Below are 13,707 nucleotides of genomic sequence, written 5' to 3' on the forward strand. Positions count from 1 at the left end.
GGAATGTCCCAAACTGGCTAAGGTTTGAGGAAACCTTTGGTGCCCAGGGCACTGGCTGAGTCAGAGCAGCGTCACGTGGGCTGGTTTCCCCCAGGCACATGCATCCAAGCTCCCTGGTGGCAGAACAGCCTGCCAGCCAAGCACCGAAGGCCTGTGCCCGGCCCCCCAGTCAGAGAGCCCACCCCAGGCCAGGCCCCGCTTCCTCCGGCTCCCACGGCCTCCACATGGCCCCTCCAAGGCCCTTCCTAGGCCCTCACTTGCTCTCCAGCATTCTTTCTCCTTCAAAGCACGTGGTTAGAACAGGGCTTTGTCGGTGTGTCCGGGGGTCTGTTGAGCTGTAGAGGCACAGAAGGCCCTGCCTTTCAGCCCACGCTGTCCCTGGAGAGGGGACCAGAAACAGCATCTCCACGGCAGAGACCAGATCCTCCCACGGGAGCCGTTATAATTGGGTTGCCTTTCCAGCTGGAGACCTGGCACCAAGTGAGTCACGGTGACATCCAGCAACACTTCATAAGAGCCGGCCTGTCCCCAGACCTCTCTCATCGTCCGCCCGAGGCACATCTCTGACGAGCCTCCGCTTGATTCTGGCAGGGCCTCTGCTCACCATCACTCAGTGTTCCCGGCTGCACTTTCCCTCCCAGGCACACCTGCCAGAGCCCTGGCCGTCCGCTCCCGGCCTTGATCAGAGGCGGCTGGTCCCCCAGTTGCTCCTCTCTGGCTGGCGCTTCTGCTTTTCTCACTGGATTCCTTGAACTAAAAGACCATCAAACATTTTCATATGTCCCCTCTCCCCCGGCCCCACACAGATGTTACCCACGCTGCGGTACGCAGCTCCCCAGGTCATCCAAACAGCACCCCCGTTGTTGAAACAGGACTGTGGTTAGCATGTAAAGAAAACCCCTACAAAAAGCGCTGACAGGTCTGAGCCCAGAAACAGCCTGTATAGAACCAACGCATTCTGCCTTCATTTATTCCGAGGGCATTGATTGATTTCTTATATGCCAGGCACTCAGGGGAGAGCGGGATCCGACAGATGGACCCCCGCCTGGAAGGAGGGCACACAGGCATTTGTCTCACGAGTACAGAGACCCTTGTCCCTGTAGGCAGGGAGTGGAGGAGCTGTTCTAGATGCTTCCACTCACCAGCTTAGTCACGTCTCTCTCTGATCCAGTCTCCTCACCTTCGAGCATCTAAAGGTGCTTTGATTTGGTCTTCTCCTTAGACTCCGGAATCCTTGGGTTCCCGACCAAGAGCCTAGAGCTCCCTGCCTGTCCCTCTCTGCCCTCGCAATTCTTTTCTGCTTTGATTATTCCTTGGTTTTAACAAAGAAAGAAGAGAGAGCAACTCTCCATCAGGCTAACCTGCCCGCCTTCCCCTCTCGTTCCCCTGCCCCCTCCTCTCTGCATGCCCACGTGGTCACACTCTCCCTTCTTCCAAGGTGTTTGTTGTGAGTGGCACACTCTTTGGGGGTCACGGCGATGGCTTTGAGGGCATCTGCTCCCCCGGGAGAGCTCAAGAAAGCCAGCAGACAGGTCACAAGGAGGGGTTTGGTACAGTTGGTGCAACAGAACCCCTGGAAACTAATTAACAGGCTGAACACCAGAGGAAGGACGGCGGCCAAAGAACAGGCACCCCGCGGTAAACAATTACCAGCGTGGGCAGGGACGGCAATGTAGGTCAGCTCTCAGCCAGGAAATGGTGCTACAAGTGCGAGTGCCGTTCCCTTCTGGCAGCCGCGTCCAGCGAAGGGCTTGCTTTCTGTCTTTGGGTGGATGGCCACCTGGTTGCTGGGGACCTCTCTGAGGTCTGTGAGACAGCTGGTCTCGGCTCCCCCTCCCCTGCAAAAGAACGCAGCTCAGGGGCCTTCTCACATTGACCTTCTGGTTGATGAGAGAGCTAGAGAGAGAGAGAGAGAGAGAGAGAGAGAGAGAGAGCGCATTAGATTCTGCTTTATAAACTGGGGCCAGACAGGGAGAGCATTTGGAGGACAGAGGGTGTTTCCTGGTGCAGGTGGTAGATTATTTTGTGTGTGTTTGTTTGTTTGTTTGTTTGAAGGGGTACTCATTCAGTGGTGCTTGTGAAGATTCGCCTCCTCTAGATGAGTCTCCAGGGCACCCTGAAATTAGGATCATCATCCGAAGTTTAGGATGCTTCTGGCGGGAACTTGGTTGAGCAGAAATGGAGACTCAGGGGTTCTGTGGGGATCCATTCCATACCCAACTGGATCTGAACCCCCAAGTTCAGATCCAGTTGGGTATGGAATGGATCCCCACAAACCCTCGGTGCCCAGACCCAGAGGCCCAGGTGTGTAAGAGCCACTGTGATGTTAAACCTCCTCACCCATCATGGTCACAGGCATGGACAGTGGACAGTGTGTCTGCCTTTATTCTCTTCGTGGCTCCTCAGAACAGCTTTGGAAAGCAATCAGGCCAGGTGTTAACATCTCTGCTTTGTAGAGAAGGAAACTTTGAGGCTCAAAGAAGCTCCGGGTCTGGAGGTCACAGTTCAATTCCTGGTCAGGGCACCTGCCTGGGTTGTGGGCTCAATCCCCAGTGTGGGACATGCAGGAGGCAGCTGATCAACGATTCTCATTGTTGATGTTTTTCTCTTTCTCTCTCTCTCCCTTCCTCTCTGAAATCAATTAAAAATATGCTATATTATAAAAGGCCCGTGGTCATGACGCCCTAACAGTGTCATGACCAAACGATGGGTCAGAGCCACGTGGCAGAGGCAGGGCTGAAGCTCTGCGCTGTGAGGCCTGGGGTCTGGCTGGTGCAGCGAGTCTGGGTCTCATGCAATTTTGTGCACTGGGCCTCTAGTGTATATATAAAAGCGTGAAGATGGTCTCCTAGTGTAAGGCCAGGGGTCTCCCTGCACCTCTGCCCACCGTGGTGTGTTGGGATGTCCTCTAAGGCCCTGGACCAGATGGGGCATTTATGCTCATGAAAGCAGGTTTCCCATATCTCTTGGCAACTTTATTCTAGAAACTACTTTATGTTTACTGGTGTCTCACTGAGGCTGGCCCTGACATCTGGTGTGGTAAGAGAGCTTAGCCCCTGGGTACCACTTTCTCCTTAGATAGGCCGGAACCCCAGAACCCTGACGGGCATTTTTATTTTCTTTTTTTTTCTTTTTTAACATATTTTATTGATTTTTCACAGAGAGGAAGGGACAGAGATAGAGAGCTAGAAACGTCGATGAGAGAGAGACATCGACCAGCTGCCTCTTGCACACCCCCTACCGGGGATGTGCCCGCAACCAACATACATGCCCTTGACCGGAATCAAACCTGGGACCTTTCAGTTCGCAGACCGACGCTCTACCGCTGAGCCAAACTGGTTTCAGCTGACAGGCATTTTTCTAGACAGCTCCTGAGTCTACGTCATCAGGACTTGAGAGGAAGCTGCCTCTGCTCCTCATCCTCGGCTTCCCAGGGCAGCATCCCTGTTTGCCCAAGGCTCCGGGCTCCGCTCCCTGGTCGCCCTCCTGGTGCAGCTTGGTCCTGAGGCCTTTTCCTCCCTCGCACACTTGGCCTCTGAGTCACGTGCACGTGTGACCAAACCCAAGGTCCTCTCCTTCACAGTCACTGCGTGGGGAGCTTTGCTAGGCTTTCTGCTGGTCTCTTCTTAGGACAACAAAGAACTATCATCCTCGACTTAGCAACATGAGCCTCCTCCCATGGCAAACACCTGCTGACAGCTAGTCATGTAGCATTTCTTAAAATGGCACATGAGAAAGTTTGCAAAAGCAGTTGTTTAGAGTTCCTTAAAGGTTGCCAGCTGAGATGTCTTCCTAAATGAATACCAGCAGAATCCTACTTGGACTCCTTTCCAACTAGTGGGGCTTAACGTAGCGGATGCTGCACACACCCCACCCCCAATATGGTCTCATGCAGTAAATGCTCGGCATGACTCGGCTTCCCAGGCTCTCTGCAGGGCGCCATTATAGAGGGGAAATGTCAGGGATGATGGAATGCATTGGATTTCAGGGTTCAGATGATTCTGTACTGCTTCTGCCTTCTCTTCAAGGACCCTTCTATCATTATAGCTTTTACAAATATATTTTTTTTGACCTTTAGAGAGAGGGGAAGGGAGAGGGAGAGAGAGAAACATCGATGTAAGAGTGAAACATTGATTGGCTGCCTCCTGCACACCTCCTATTAAGTAATTGCTTTGTTTTGTTTTGAACGTAGGATTTTGAACAGTTTCATTACAGGGAAGTTGGCACCTCTCACATGCAGGGCCCATTGCTAGGCACCCAGGGCACCACAAAGATGAATGTGTCATGAGCCACGCAGTGCAGCTGTTCATTGGTCCCCTCCTACCCAGCCCTCTGAGCCTCAGCTCCTGCATCACTTTCCAGGAACTTCCTTGATCTGAGATTCCATAATATCCTTTAATGCAGGCGTCCTCAAACTTTTTAAAGTGGGGGCCAGATCACGGTCCCTCAGAGAGCTGGAGGGCCGGACTATATGAACTACTAATTCCTACTGTAACACCTCGGCTGCGCTCACTGCCCAAAAAACCTGGCAGGCCAGATCAGACTCCTCTGCGGGCCGCATGCGGCCCGCGGGCCGTAGTTTGAAGACGCCTGCTTAATGTATTCACCCATTCCACAGACACTTACTGAGCCCCTACTATGCCTCAGGCACTGTTTGGACAGCTGTGCTTATCTCCCGATACTGTGGTTTTCTGTGTGCCAGTGTGCCTCCCTGCATGGGATGGAAGCTCCTATGGGTAGCGAGCACATTCCCAATGCCTGCACTAAGCAGCTGCTCAATAAATGTCTGCAGAACAAATGAAGAGAGAGAAATTACAACAATATAAGATGGGTAGTTACTCAAACAAAACTTAGCATTTATATATATACTAGAGGCATGATGCATGAAGATTCAAGCAAGAATGGGCCTTCCTTCTCCTGGCTGCTGGCACTGCCTTCGCTCCAGCCCAGAGCCACCTTTCTGCCTTCCCATGCTGCCCAGAGGCCCAGAGCGGCTGGGGCAGTACAGAACACCCACAGCTGCTTGATGTCTATGTATGCAAATTAACCCACCATCTTTGTTGGGTTAATTTGCATAATAACTCCTAATTGGCTGGTGAGTTTCATGAAGGTATGGTCAATTTGCATCTCACTCTTTTATTTGTGTAGATTTGCAGGTGTCAAAACATAGACAGGACTTCTTTTTAAAAAAATATATTTTATTGATTTTTTTACAGATAGAAAGGGAGAGAGTTAGAGAGCTAGAAATGTCTATGAGAGAGAAACATTGACCAGCTGCCTCTTGCACACCCCCCACCGGGGATGTGCCCGCAACCAAGGTACATGCCCTTGACCGAAATCAAACCTGGGACCTTTCAGTCCGCAGACCGACGCTCTACCACTGAGCCAAACCGGCTTCAGCTAGACAGGACTTCTTCATCAGACTCTTCACTACACCTCCTGTTGAAGCAGTCATTTCCATTTGCAGGCAGAGAACCTGAGGCTTGGGCAAAGCATGACCCACCAGGTATAAAACATGGGACCAAATCCCATGCTCTCTATCTTCTACACAAGAGTGTTTCTTCTGTGGGAACTGGAGGGAATGATGAGTTGGGGAAACCTGGGGAAGGAAGAGGTCACCCGAGAGAGAGACGGGGCCTGAAACTGGAACTGACAGCAGGGCTGAGGTTGGCAAGGAGGAAGTCCAAGCAGAGATCTGAGAACCCAGGGCAGCCACCGGTCTTCCTTGTTGAGACTGGGATGAAGAGACTCGCAGACCATGGCTGTTGGAAGGGACCCTGACATGGCCTAGCCCAGCCCAGCAGTTCCTAGCCTGGCTGACTCTTAGTGTTTCGGGTGTCAGGGGAGATCTGAAGTGGCAGTTCCCAGGCTCCAACTCCAGTCACTGGGGCAGATCTTAAAAAGCTCCAGAGAATTTTGGATGCTGAGGTCTCCTTTAGAAAAATTATTCCATTTTTGCCTATTGGGCATAGTCTTAGGAGTTCAAAGCCGTTTGGGAGGCATTACTGGCTGCACTGAATCAAAGATTTGTCTGTGATAGGCTGTGTTCTCCCCAGGGCTTGCAGCCTTGTTCTTGTCTGCCATCTGTACATCCCGCCCCCATCCCCTTTTGCACACGGGTCTTCCCACTCTGTCCCAAACTGAAGAGACAGCCTTTGGGGTTGACTGCTCTAGTGCATGGTGATTTATTCTCTTTTGAGCAGATGGCCCCATCTTGGATTTCCTGGAGGTGGGACTGAAGAATCTAGACTGGCTGGTACAGAGGCCTTGGCTGGCCCAGCCTAGTGGGGGGTGATGTGAGCAGTGGAGCACAGCCGGAAGAGCCAGGACCACGGCCAAGAGCGTTTCCACAAGCCCAGCGTTCAGCGTCTCCTCAATGGCCCCTTTCTAGTAAATGTCATTGGCGGCAAATACTCTCTGCAGAGTGGCCTGGTTTCCTATGCCCCCAGACTGGCCTTTGCCTCCATCTGCCTTTTGTCGCTCCTCCACCCTCTTCTTACACCCAATGAAAAGGCGTGAGAAGACAATGACGTGGTGGCCCACGTGCCCAGACTAAAGGCGCGTGGCTTTGACCAGACTCTCTGAAGTGGAGCCTTCACACAACCTCCCAAGACTGCTTGTTGTAGATCAATAGGAGCATTTTCTGCCACTACTGTGCTGAGCTGGTTTCAGACTTTTGTCAAATGAGGTAAAAGACAAGCAGACTACTTACCACATATGGTGTTTTTTTATTTACATGCCTCTTCCCACTAGATTGGAAATTGCTTGAAAGCAAAGACCTATCTGATTCATCTCTGTGCCCCATTTCTGGTGCCTGTACGTGTTCAGTTTGCTGGCTCAATAAAGCGATATATATTTAAGTAAGACTTGATTCATAAAAATCCCACATGCGTACAGTTCAGCTCATGACAATACGTATTTTTTAAATGCAATGCTTGTATTGATTATGGTGCATACATCAACACATATGAATATGAAGACAAAGACATTGATCTCTCAGACCCCCATTGGTTCCCACTTTTCTTTGACTTTAAGTGGAATAGTGTCCCAGATTATGACAGCAAATTAACTGCACTTTGAACTCTTTATTTTAATATTTTAAAATATGTAAAAAGACATGTAAAAGTGTTCATGTTTAATAGCAACCAAAGACATGCAAAAACACACTTTCACTTTCTATTTCCCACCAACGAAAGGAAAATCATAACAGGCAGCAACCTCCAGACTGAAGATGCTGCAGTGGAACTGATTGGTGCATAATTCTTTGAAAAGCAAAGCAAAATCCACAACATGTTTTATTCCATTTGACCTACCTATCCTATCCCTGCAAATCGTCCTAAAGAAATAATTCAAAGGCGCAAAAAGCTACATAAATTTAGATTTTAGCATTGATTTCTATAGCAAAACAAAAAAAACCAGAAACATGTTAACGTGCCATAAAAGGGGAATAGTTGAATAAATTACCCTATACCGTGTTGAAAAATGGCTGTCCTAAAATAATTATGAAGACGGTAGAAATTTGGGGAAAGGATATAAAACTGCTGCGTTTGCTGGGATGACGAATGTTAAAAATAGGCGTGTGTGCCTCCTGGGGGAAAAAGCCACGTGCAAAATAAACTTCATCGTTCAGAAGGAGATAATATATGCCGAAGTATTAACAACGGCGCCCTCTGACTGGAAGGACTATGGACGGTTTTTATTTCCCTCTTCCATCTTCTCTACATTTCCCATTTAAATGAACAAAGAACGTATCTGGTTTAGGGGGCAGATTGTAGTGCCATCTGTAAGCACGGGCCTCTTCTGCCTGGGAAAGCGGTCTGAGACGATGATGCATGCTATGGTTCGCATTTACTTTAACGCTGTTTTATAGTTAAACGAGGTATTGCTTTTTTAAATAAATGAATTATAGACCCAGAAGCTGACATCTGTGGCGGGCACTCTGGTCTGTGCCTCTCACTTGGATGATAGAAGTAAGAGCTTCTGTTTGGTCTCCCACGCCCTACCTACCCTTGCCTATTCTCAGCACAGCAGCCAGAGTGCTGATGTGGGCACACACGTAGGCACCCTGCAGCGGCTCCCCATGGGTGCCCACAAGGTGTGTAACCTGTCTCCCCCACCTCTGACAGCCCCACCCTCCTTAGCTCCAGCCACTGGCTGCCTGCTTCTCTGCTAACAGCCCGGGTGTGCTTCCCACTTAGGACCCTCTGCTAGGGACCCACTCTGCTCCCCATCCCCAGCCCCACCTCCACACAGCTGCCTCTCTGACCTGCCTCAAGTTCTCCTCTTAGATCACATGTGTCAAACACAAGGCCCTCGGGCCAAATCCGTGCCGCCAGGCCTTGCAATGTGGCCCGCACCACGCTGTCATCACTGCACTCCGCTGCGTTTCCATCACAATGACAGTTTATGACTGTTCAGTAAACCATTCGGCCCGCGATTTAGGCTGGATTTTAGATTTTGGCCCCTTCTCTGATTGAGTTCGACACCCCTATCTTAGATGTTACTTTGTCACTTAGGTCTGCCTGCACCACCCAGCTAAAAATCTCCTCCTATCTCCTCCTGCCCCCACGCTCTCCAGATCCCCCTTGCCAGGCTCTGCGTTTCTGTTTTGTTTTGCATGTGTCCCTTTCGCTCACACCATGCTCTTCATTCCGTGTAGTGTTTCTTTTCTGTCTCCCCACATTAGAATGTGACCTCCATGTAGGCAGGGATCTGGGGCCAGCTCTGTTCACGGATGGACCTCACATGAGCCCAGCAGATAGGTGCTAAATACGGATTTGTTGAATGGATTGTCACAGATGATCTGAGTCAGGTGCGGGCCTGCTGGGGACTGGGTTAAGAAGGAAAAGAGCGAGCTGAGGCTCAGGCCTGGGGTTGGGAAACAAACAAACCCTCTACAGTCTGGAACCATTGACACCTCGTGTTTTTTTGTTGTTGTTGTTGTTTGTTTGATTTTTAAATATAGTTTTATTTATTTCAGAGAGGAAAGGGGAGGGAGAAAGAGAGAAAAACATACGGTAATTGATAGGCTGCCTCCTGCACACTCCCTACTGGGGATGTGCCTGCAACCAAGGTATATGCCCTGGACCGGAATCAAACCTGGGACCCTTCAGTCTGCAGGCCCGTGCTCTATCCACTGAGCCAAACCAGCCAGAGCAGGCTGGTCTGTTCTGACACTGCCGTATCCCAGGGTCGGTGCAGGCGGTTTCCCGTCTGTATTTCCCAGGTGGGAGAGTGAGAGTTGCCTCCACGCTCCCATGGCAGGCCTGCAGGAGGCTGGCCACTGCCGTTCTCAGGGCTGCGGCCAGAGCAGGCCCAGGCTGCCTGTCGCCGGTTCTCCCCACCTCTCCGTCAGAGGACAGATGTCAGAGGCGGTTTCGGCCAGTCACAAACTGCACAGACGTCCTTATTGTAAAGAACTGGTGGGCATGACAATTATGAAACTAGGAGCTTTGTTAGGCCAAAGGACAGTGGTTTTGTTTGTCCTCCAACGGAAAAAAAAAAAAATGCATCAGAAATGGGCTGCTGGGTTGGAATGACTAGAAAGGAGGCAGGGGAGGAGGGGAGAGGGAGGTCTAAACAATGTGCCAATTCACTGGAACAAGGATTTCTTTTCCAGTGACCTTGGTCAGCACTCATACCCGGAGAGGTGGACGGTAATTGACTTTGTTTAACCTACACATTAAGTGCAACAGCGACCTTTTTAGTTGCATCTCTTCTTAAAGCGAGGAGTAGCTTTGGGACTCTCTGTGCGCCTTGTCCAAGCTCATTCATGCATTTCCTTTCCGTGGAGGGAAACTCCTGGGGAGTCCCGCTCCCCGCCCTCCCTGTGTGTCTGGTTTCTGTCGTGTTACCTTTGTTTTTGCAGAAACAGTCCACCCTGGTGACGTGGTCAGCTGAGTCCACTTGAGTACATCCCACCTCATCAAGCGCCTTGCTCTTCTTTCCCCCTTAAGGAAACAGATTCTCCTGGCTGGCATGGCCAGTGGTTGAATGTCGACCAAAGAACCAGGAGGTCACGGTGTGATTCCTGGGCAGGGCACATGCCTGGGTTATGGGCTCGATCCCAGTGTGGGGCGTGCTGGAGGCAGCCCATCAATGATTCTCTCTCATCATTGATGTTTTTCTCTGTCTCTCCTTCTCCCTTCCTCTCCTGTATTATAAAAAGGCCTGTGGTCTGGTCAAGGGCATATACCTGGGTTGTGGCTCGATCCCCAGTGTGGGGTGTGCAGGAGGCAGCCGATCAATGATTCTCTCTCCTTATTGATGTTTCTCTCCCTATCTCCCTTCCTCTCTGAAATTAATAAAAATATTTTTTTTAAAAAAAAGAAAGAAAGAAAAAGAAGATTCTATGTCCCATGACAGCTACGATTCCTCCCCTGGCTCCTGCCCCCAGCATCTCCTTGATTACTGTCTGAGCGGCAATTGGTCTTCCATTTTCCCCTCTGACCCCACAGCCCACTGAGCATGGCAGCCGGGTCGCAGAGCGAGGCTTCTTCAGTCATCCCGGTTGGTGGCTGTCACCTCAGTCGTTCAGCCTCTTTGGAGAGGATTTAAGCGGCTCCAACACAGCCCTGCGGAGCTCTGTCCTTCCACAGCGGCCGCCCAGGAGCGCGGCTGCTTCCCGGGCCATTTGAAGATGGAGGAACACAGAGGGGCGTCAGAAAGGACTGGCAGAAACTGCCCAGATCAGGAAAGGAAAATGTCATCCCCAGCGGAGCCACAAAATGAAGCAGCCAATTTTATTTTTATAATGTGAGCGACTGTCTTGTGCATCCATGAGTCACCGAGAGCCTGCTCCCCTCGGATTGCGAACTCCCCCGCGGTGGCCTCTGCCCTCCTCGGCGGGTATGGCGGGGTTTGGCTGGGTCTGGTTTCGGGAAAACAGGCTCCCAAACTTCTCACCGTGTGGTGGTGTGCTGCCCCGGTGAACTAAGAAAACAGATGCTCCTGCTTCGCTCTCAGAATGATCTCCAAACTCATGCTTAAAATAAGCTCATTTTCTCACCACTTTTTGTTCAAAAGGTAGATCCTCTTATCATGCAAAAGGCTCCTCTAAACTATGCCCCAAAGCGCAGAAACCGGCACACCCTTTTATCTCAATGGATTATGAAGGCCTTTATGTCCCAATTTAATATAAAACATTCTGGAGAGAGGGACTTTTTCTGCCTCTTGGGACAGGCCTGCATTTGACCCTGAAACCCACTGAAAATGGCAGAAAAGTGCATGAACCAAAGCGGAGTTTCGCTTGTGGGATGCCTGCCTTTGTCCCGCCTGATAGCGATCAGTCACCAGACCACGGGCTGTGGGGCCCATCTGAGCGTCTTTGTCTGCGCCATGCTTTCTGTGGGAGCGCTGGGCGGCTGCCGGCCCAGGGTCACGTTCACAGGCCGCCTCTTCGGCAGGGCTGCTCCGGCCCGGCTGCTGTTGGCTGCGTCCCCAGGTACTTTCAGGGCAAGGGCTGTTGTGAGAACCACCTGCCATCTGTCGGCGAAAATGTTTTGGATTCTAAATGATGAGTCACTCGTTTCTCCTGCTGTTCCTTCTGCTGCCGGGACTAATTTGCCTCTTGGACGCCGTCGGGGGATAGACGGGCAGACCTTGCCATGAAGCTTTGTCCTATGCAAGGTTCACGTCCCTCAGGAGCCTGCTTCCTAGCGCCATTGCTAGAAACTGGCGAGAGTGGCATTTGCATTTCCACGAGGTGGGGAGAGGTCATCGCGGCCATCCAGCCTGAGCCTCACGTGGGTCCTCACATGGGAGAACACCCAAGCGGCTGACTTCAGAGTCTATGGGTGGTTCCATGTCTTCTTGCCCATGGTCTCTTGCTAGGGTGCCAATGGCCAGTCACCAAGAGTGGCCTAACCCGCCAGCAATTCAGTTGCTTACATGAATGACTAGGGTCTGGGATGAAGGTGGGCAAGGCAGACCTACCCAGGGCCACCAAGAGGGGTGCCCTGGGCCCGGCTTAGCCCCTTAGGCCACAGCCCCTATGGGCAATGCCACACGCAGAGCCTTGCCTGCTCTGAAATCCTGAGATAGTCCGCTCTCACCAACCTCCAGGAGAGCGTGGGCCGATTTCTGGGAGAAACTCATAGATTGTCCATGCAGACCAGCTTCGTGCTGTGATAGAAGCTGACAGCAAGAGCTTTGGGAGGGGGAGGAGACATGGGGGGGGGGGGAATGAGGACTTGGAGCAGAGCCAAGTGCTTTACCAAGGAGAAAGCTGAAGGCCAGGTTTACAAAACCCTCTGTCCACCAGAGTGTGGCACCCGGAGTCTCGGGCTAGAATAGAAGATGCGCTTGTCCATCGACTCAGTTTCACACAAATCTGTTTTATTGTCAGAGTCATCATCGCTTGTCCAAAACAGAAGTGTATTAAGCTGGTTCAACTCTAGCGTCATTCATCTATCTTAAAATATTTCCTGCCTTCCATATTTTCTCACCACCCCAAAAACCCTAAGCTAGATAGCAGCAGCAAAACCCTACGTGCGGAAGGCTCTGACAGCTTTGCGCATGCCCCGTTTCACGGAAGCCTTCTCAGGATTTCCTGCCTGGAGAAATTCCCGAGTCCCAGGTGGGTGGCATCTTATTCTTACCACAGAGCAGGTGTGATTTCATGGGAAGCGGGAGGTGCTTCCACTCCCCTCCCCCCAACCCCACTTCACCCTGCCCGCCTGCTGGATCAAAGGCACAGTTGTGTACTGGAGCCCTGGGTCGGAGGGGAAACTCCTGGACCGCAGGCCCCAGGCTCCAGCCCCTGCTCGGTGATTGGGAGACCCGGCCAGTTGCACGGGCCGCCTCAGGCACTGCAGCCCCAGCTGACCTTGGAGCTGCCTAGAGGAGCTGCCGACCAGGCCCCGATGGTCTTAAGAAATGTTGCCACCTATTCTACAATAGATTGTCCTGCCGGGTGGGGTGCGGTGAGGACAAGGCGAGCCTTCTTTGGAAGAAGTGATTAATGGCGCTGATCTCAGCGACTAAGTATCGATTTGCTGGAGGTCACGTTCCCAACCACATTTCTTATCGATGCCCAAGAAGCCCTTGCTGTGCAAGCAGCAACAATGACCTGCTTCTAGAACTCTTGCCTTTTGTGCGTGCATGTGAGTTCTCAGGGCTTCCCGGTGGGTGGCCAGGCTCGGGGGCGGGCGGGGGGGGCGGGCAAGGTAGGGAGGGGGTTGTTGAGGGTTGGGTGCGGGGGACACGTTTCCCTACTCTGAGGAGTGATTTGGCCACAAAGGGGACCCAGATGAGACGTGGGAGTCTCGCTAAACTAGCAATGCCAGAGAACTTTGGCAAATCGTCCGTGTCACCACTCAGAGTTGGAAAAATAAGACTCTGTGGCTTTAACACAGCGACAGGCTAAGGCGGTCAGAAGTGCCTCATGCCAATCAGCCAGACACGGGGACACATGGTCTCTCGGCACAGGCACCACATGTCACACGGAGCCCAGGGGCCCACCCCCTTCGGGGGGTCCTAAGTCAGAGAACAGGGGCACCGCTGGAGCCTCTGTGTTTGGAGAAGGCAGGACACTGAAACTGGGGGATGGGGGGTAAAACAGTGCATCCACACCCCGATAAACGGGCGGCGGTTGGAACAAACCTGTAGACTTGTAGGTTTATGCCATTACAAAACCAAAGGCTCATTACTGACTAAGATAGGGGTGTCGAACTCAATCAGAGAAGGGGCCAAAATCTAAAATCCAGC

Source organism: Pipistrellus kuhlii, unplaced genomic scaffold, assembly GCF_014108245.1.
Source record: "Pipistrellus kuhlii isolate mPipKuh1 unplaced genomic scaffold, mPipKuh1.p scaffold_m20_p_2, whole genome shotgun sequence".
In the NCBI taxonomy this organism is placed as follows: domain Eukaryota; kingdom Metazoa; phylum Chordata; class Mammalia; order Chiroptera; family Vespertilionidae; genus Pipistrellus; species Pipistrellus kuhlii.